We start from the raw sequence: 7,500 nt of genomic DNA on the forward strand, positions 1-7,500 counted from the left end.
TCTTTCGATCTAACTCTCTGTCTCTTTTACAGGTCCTTCGGGACCTGCGAGAGGTTACAAAGTGGGCTGATCCTTGCGGAGCAAGATCGCAAGGGCGAAGCGCGACTTAGGCAAGGCAAGCTAAGTTCGCGTCTTTGCCGCAAGAGTGACTCGCGACTTAGGCAACGCAAGCTAAGTTCGCGTCGTTGGCCGCAAGGGTGCCGCACGCCTTAGGCAATTCCAGCTAAGGTCGTGACATTGTGGTATCAGAGCGGGCAAGCTCTTCGATCGAACAGCGAACGAACTTCGCAACTTCGCCATGGCAAAGCATCGTGGCGAATCAAGCAAGACGGGGCAGGCCGGACCCTTGCCCCAAGCAGCCGCAGGTGGGCTGCATGTGCACACTCGCTCTCATGCTGTTGGAGCCGCTCATGAGGATCGCGGCAGCGAACAGGATGAGCGAGAAGTTGGCAACTCTCCGCGAGCGGAGGAAGCGCAATCTGGTGCGCTAACTGGGAAAAAGAGTCATAAGGAGAGACTCACGACGGCGGAAACCCGCCTGGATGTTCTGGAAGCGAGCATGGAGGAACTCTACCATGGCCAACAAAGACTTGTTGGGGTAGAGAGCTCGCAAGAGGAAGCGGAGTCCAGGATCGACAAGGTCGAGGCCCTAGTCGACCGACTGTCCGATGACACCAAGGACTCCGTGCAGCACTTACAAGATGTTGTGGCGGAACTCACGGCGAAGGTGGCTATGCTCACAAGAACGCTAAATGCGGGAGGAGGCAACACCCGCGTTGCACCGCCACAAAACTTGAGGGCACCTGAGCCCCATGGATACGGAGGGGCCAGAGATGCCAAGGAGCTCGAGAACTTTCTGTTTGACATGGAACAATACTTCCGAGCTACGAGACCCGATTCTGAAGATACCAAAGTTTCAATAGCAACAATGTATCTGAACGGAGATGCGAAACTTTGGTGGCGAACTCGTTGGGAGGAAATCCAACAAGGTCGGTGTCGAGTCGACACATGGGAAGACTTGAAGCGAGAGTTGAGAACTCAGTTCCTACCGGAGAACACAGAGTTCGTCGCAAGAAGGAAGTTGAGACAACTCCGCCAAAGTACCACCATCCGAGACTATGTAAAGCAGTTTTCTGCACTGATGCTGGACATACAGGACATGTCCGAGAAGGACAAGTTGTTCAGTTTCCTTGATGGTTTGAAACCATGGGCTCAGCAAGAGCTGAATCGAAGGAATGTTACCGACGTGGTCGGGGCAATTGCAGCTGCAGAAAGGCTCACCGACTTCGTTTCCTCTGAAGACCCAGCGAGAAGGAAACAATCTTCAAGCAATCGCCCTCAAAAACATTCTCGAGGGAAGGAGCTCGGGGGCGAACAGAAGAAGAAGAGCTCCCACAAAGGGCCGAACCCAAAAGGCAAGGCCTCGAAACCTGGAGGATGCTTCTTGTGCGGAGGACCGCACATGGTAAGGGAGTGCCCACAGAAGCAGGCACTCAACGCTCTGACAGCTTCTATCCACCCTCCCCGATCGGACAAGGGCAAAGCTGTTGCCCTTAGCTCAAGCAGTTCTGAATCCAGCAGCGACGATGAAGAGTCGCAAGGACCCCGAATGGGAGCAATGCGTTTGTTGAACGCTATGCGGGGTCAAGTGGGGGAGAACATGAAGACGAAGGCACAAAAAGCAGGAAGTAGTGAACTGATGTATGTGGACATCAAGCTGAATGGCCAAACGACCCGTGCAATGGTGGACACGGGCGCTACCCACAACTTCATAGCCGATCGTGAAGCACAGCGACTTGGGTTGACATTGGAGAAGAGCCCAAGCCGAATGAAAGCAGTGAACTCGGAGGCCAGGCGAATCTCCGGATTGGCGAAGGGAGTTCCCATCAGAATCGGGACTTGGAGCGGAACCACCAACATGATGGCCGTGCCACTAGACGACTTCCAAGTGATTCTTGGAATGGAGTTTATGCACGCGGCGAAGTTGGTGCCGATGCCATTCTTGAATTCCCTATGTATGATGGGAGGCGATGACCCCTGTGTGGTGCCCGTCTCTCGGAGAGGAACCAAGGAGCCCCAACATATTTCGGCATTACAATTGAAGAAAGGGGTGCGAAAGGGCGAACTAACATTCGTGGCTGCTATGAAGCTAGAGCCACTCAATGAAGAAGCCATTCAAGAACCTGCTGTGGTGGCCAACGTCCTGAAGGAGTTCAAAGACGTTATGCCACCTGAGTTGCCGAAGACTCTTCCGCCACGCAGAGGCGTGGATCACAGTATTGAGCTGGAGCCAGGAGTGAAGCCTCCAGCGAGACCACCCTATCGCATGGCCCCGCCAGAGTTGGCAGAACTTAGAAAGCAGTTAGGTGAACTGCTAAGCGGTGGTCTCATCCGCAGCTCAAAAGCACCTTTCGGAGCTCCAGTTCTCTTTCAGAAGAAACAAGATGGGAGTCTCCGATTATGCGTCGACTATCGAGCCCTCAACAAAGTAACGGTGAAGAACAAGTATCCCATTCCGCTCATCGCGGACTTGTTCGACCAATTGGGCAAGGCGAAGTATTTCTCAAAACTCGACCTTCGGTCGGGGTATTGGCAGGTGCGCATTGCTGAAGGCGACGAAGCAAAGACTACATGTGTGACCAGATATGGAGCGTTTGAGTTCTTGGTGATGCCTTTCGGCTTAACCAACGCTCCGGCAACATTCTGTACTCTCATGAACCAGCTATTCAAGGAGTATTTGGATAAGTTCGTGGTCGTCTACTTGGACGACATCGTCGTTTACAGCCAAACGCTCGAGGAGCACGTCAAGCACCTTCGGACGATTTTCAAGGTTCTCAGGGAGAACACTTTGTTCGTAAAAAGGGAGAAATGCTACTTTGCTCAGACTGAGATCCTGTTCTTGGGGCACCGAATCGGTGATGGCTCCATCCGGATGGACAAGTCGAAGGTGCAAGCAGTTGCGGAATGGCGAACTCCAAAGAAGGTGCCAGAGTTGAGATCCTTCCTTGGTTTCGTCAACTACTATCGACGCTTCATTGCTGGATATTCGAAGCGGGCAACCCCACTGACGGAGTTGCTGAAGAAGGAGCAGCCTTGGAAGTGGTCTGACAAATGTGAGATAGCATTCCAAGATCTGAAGGCTGCTGTTCTAGAAGAACCAGTGCTCAAATTGCCAAACTATGGAGAGCCCTTTGAAGTCCATACAGATGCTTCGGACTTTGCTATTGGTGGAGTACTCATGCAAGAAGGTCATCCGGTGGCCTACGAGAGCCGCAAACTCAACGAGACCGAGAGGCGGTATCCAGTGCATGAGAAGGAGATGACAGCGGTGATCCACTGCCTACGAGTTTGGCGACACTACCTCCTTGGGTCGCGATTTGTGCTGAGGACAGACAACATCGCCCTGAGCTATTTCCAAACTCAGAAGAAACTCTCACCAAAGCAGGCAAGGTGGCAGGACTTCCTGGCCGAATTCGACATGGCAATGGAATACAAGCCCGGGAAGGCGAATGTCGTGGCCGATGCACTGAGTCGGAAAGTGGAATGCGTGAATGCTGCACAACTGGAGGGCAGAGGCCAAGCAAGTCAGTTACACTCCACCTTCCTTTCCCGAATCAGAGATGGACTGTATAGTGATCCCCAGGCCGTTATCCTGATGCAGCTCATCAAAGAAGGCAAGGCACGACGATTTTGGGTCCAGGAGGGACTTGTTTACACAAAAGGGAATAGGGTTTATGTTCCCCGAGTGGACAATCTAAGGCGTGAACTCTTGAAAGAGTGTCACGATTCCCTTTGGGCTGGACACCCCGGCATTCACAGAACGTTGGCTCTCGTGGAGAGGGCCTTCTACTGGCCAAAGATGGGGATTGATGTGGAGGAGTATGTTCGAACATGCCTTACTTGCCAACAAGACAAGGTGGAGCAGCGGAAGCCGGTGGGGCTTTTGGAGCCGTTGCCCGTACCAGAAAGGCCATGGGAGAGCATTTCCTTAGACTTCATATCAAGTTTGCCACCTGTAGGGGGACTCGGATCGATACTCGTGGTGGTCGATCGGTTTTCGAAGTATGCAACTTTCATTGCTGCTCCCCTACACTGTTCAGCAGAAGAGGCGGCCAGACTAATGATGAGGGACGTAGTGAAGTATTGGGGAGTCCCACACAATATCATTAGTGATCGAGACGCTCGGTTTCTAGGACGATTCTGGACCGAGCTATTCAAATTGTTGGGATCAAAATTATACTTCTCTACAAGCCTCCACCCCCAGACGGATGGTCAGACTGAAAGAATAAATTCGCTCTTGGAGCAATATCTCCGGCACTACGTGAGTGCCAATCAACGAGATTGGGTGAAGCTGTTGGACATTGCCCAATTCTCCTACAACTTGCAGCGGAGCTCTGCGTCCAACAAGAGCCCCTTCGAAATTATCACTGGACAACAACCGTCGACTCCGCACACCATGGCAATTGGGTATACTGGAAGTAGTCCTTCAGCCTATCATTTCGCTAAGGAGTGGCACCGAAATGCAGATATTGCGCGGGCTTACTTGGAGAAGGCGGCAAAGAGGATGAAGAAGTGGGCCGACTTGGGAAGGCGACCGCAAGAGTTCAAAGTTGGCGATTTGGTGTTGGTAAAGCTCCAACCAGCATCACTCCAATTCTTCAGGAACAGAGTTCACAAAGGATTGGTGCGTAAGTATGAAGGACCCTTCCCAATTATCAGCAGGGTAGGCAATGTTTCTTACAAGTTGCAGCTGCCGGCGTGGTTCAAAATTCACAACGTTCTTCACGCCAGCAACCTGAAGGCCTACCATTCGGATCCGCAAGACGCTTCTCGAAGTGTTCCAACTCGGCTACCTCCCATCACAGCCTCCTACGAGAAGCGAGTGGAAACCATTCTGGCGGATCGCAAGATAAAGCTACCCAACGGAGCGGAACAGACAGAGTACTTGGTGAAGTGGCGAAAGCTTCCCCGAACTGAAGCCAGTTGGGAGCCTGAAGACGCCCTGCGACATGAAGAAGAAGTCATCAACACCTACCAACAAGCGTCGACGAGGGCGTCGACAGTTTAAGTGGGGGAGAATGTCACGAACGGTCGTCGCGCACCCGCAACAACTCCGTTCAACGAACCGTTCGTCGCTCACACCCGCATGTACAGCTGCCCAACAGCATGTTTTCTCATGGTTTTGGGTCATTTTGCTTGTAAATATGTAAGTTCGAACAAGCTGCAGCGTTGCAAAGCGACCGCTCACCGAACCGAGCAAAACAGCCCCAAAACAGCCCAAAACGGCTTCGTTTTCGCGTGCCGCGGGAGGTGAGCGGAGTGCTGCCTCCGCTCACCAAAACGTCAGCCATCTCAGCACCCAGGAACCCCCCGGGTGGCACATGGCTGGATGGGGCTTCGGTTATATACCGGGCGTTGAACACTCTTTCGCAAGTTCGCACGTGACCTTTACGGGAACTTGGTGTTGCGTCCGGGACCAGGTGAGCGGCTGTTTGTGGGCTTGCAGCTGTTCGTTCATCCTTGAAAGCCTTGCTTTTCCCCCTCTCCCTCTTTTCTCTTGTGCACACAAGGTGTTCGACGAATTGCTTGTAAAGCTTTCCTTTTCGCGAGACTTCGGGACGTGTCCGTTGCTCGTTCTTTCGATCTAACTCTCTGTCTCTTTTACAGGTCCTTCGGGACCTGCGAGAGGTTACAAAGTGGGCTGATCCTTGCGGAGCAAGATCGCAAGGGCGAAGCGCGACTTAGGCAAGGCAAGCTAAGTTCGCGTCTTTGCCGCAAGAGTGACTCGCGACTTAGGCAACGCAAGCTAAGTTCGCGTCGTTGGCCGCAAGGGTGCCGCACGCCTTAGGCAATTCCAGCTAAGGTCGTGACAGGGTGGCACAGGGCTGGATGGGGCTTTCGTATAGCAGGGACGGTGCTGCCTCACGCTTCGCTCACTGTTCGCCGCTCGCCGCTCGCTCGCGCAGCCAAAAATGGCCTGTTTTGGCCCGTTTTTGGGCTGTTTTGGCCTGTTTTTGGGCTGTTCTTGCGTGGTGCGGTGACCATCGTGAGCGGAGCAAAACGTCAGCCATCTCAGCACCCTGGAACCCCCCGGGTGGCACAGGGCTGGATGGGGCTTTCGTATAGCAGGGACGGTGCTGCCTCTCGCTTCGCTCGCTGTCCGCCGCTCGCCGCTCGCTCGCGCAGCCGAAAATGGCCAGTTTTGGCCCGTTTTTGGGCCGTTTTGGCCTGTTTTTGGGCTGTTCTTGCATGGCGCGGCGACCGTCGTGAGCGGAGCAAAATGTCAGCCATCTCAGCACCCTGGAACCCCCCGGGTGGCACAGGGCTGGATGGGGCTTTCGTATAGCAGGGACGGTGCTGCCTCTCGCTTCGCTCGCTGTCCGCCACTCGCCGCTCGCTCGCGCAGCCAAAAATGGCCAGTTTTGGCCCGTTTTTGGGCCGTTTTGGCCAGTTTTTGGCCTGTTCTTGCGTTGCGCGGTGACCGTCGAGAGCGGACCAAAACGTCAGCCATCTCAGCACCCTGGAACCCCCCGGGTGGCACAGGGCTGGATGGGGCTTTCGTATAGCAGGGACGGTGCTGCCTCACGCTTCGCTCGCTGTTCGCCGCTCGCCGCTCGCTCGCGCAGCCAAAAATGGCCTGTTTTGGCCCGTTTTTGGGCTGTTTTGGCCTGTTTTTGGGCTGTTCTTGCGTGGCGCGGCGACCGTCGTGAGCGGAGCAAAATGTCAGCCATCTCAGCACCCTGGAACCCCCCGGGTGGCACAGGGCTGGATGGGGCTTTCGTATAGCAGGGACGGTGCTGCCTCACGCTTCGCTCGCTGTTCGCCGCTCGCCGCTCGCTCGCGCAGCCAAAAATGGCCTGTTTTGGCCCGTTTTTGGGCTGTTTTGGCCTGTTTTTGGGCTGTTCTTGTGTGGCGCGGCGACCGTCGTGAGCGGAGCAAAATGTCAGCCATCTCAGCACCCTGGAACCCCCCGGGTGGCACAGGGCTGGATGGGGCTTTCGTATAGCAGGGACGGTGCTGCCTCACGCTTCGCTCGCTGTTCGCCGCTCGCCGCTCGCTCGCGCAGCCAAAAATGGCCTGTTTTGGCCCGTTTTTGGGCTGTTTTGGCCTGTTTTTGGGCTGTTCTTGCGTGGCGCGGCGACCGTCGTGAGCGGAGCAAAATGTCAGCCATCTCAGCACCCTGGAACCCCCCGGGTGGCACAGGGCTGGATGGGGCTTTCGTATAGCAGGGACGGTGCTGCCTCACGCTTCGCTCACTGTTCGCCGCTCGCCGCTCGCTCGCGCAGCCAAAAATGGCCTGTTTTGGCCCGTTTTTGGGCTGTTTTGGCCTGTTTTTGGGCTGTTCTTGCGTGGTGCGGTGACCATCGTGAGCGGAGCAAAACGTCAGCCATCTCAGCACCCTGGAACCCCCCGGGTGGCACAGGGCTGGATGGGGCTTTCGTATAGCAGGGACGGTGCTGCCTCTCGCTTCGCTCGCTGTCCGCCGCTCGCCGCTCGCTC

This window comes from Musa acuminata, unplaced genomic scaffold, assembly GCF_036884655.1.
Source record: "Musa acuminata AAA Group cultivar baxijiao unplaced genomic scaffold, Cavendish_Baxijiao_AAA HiC_scaffold_1136, whole genome shotgun sequence".
In the NCBI taxonomy this organism is placed as follows: domain Eukaryota; kingdom Viridiplantae; phylum Streptophyta; class Magnoliopsida; order Zingiberales; family Musaceae; genus Musa; species Musa acuminata.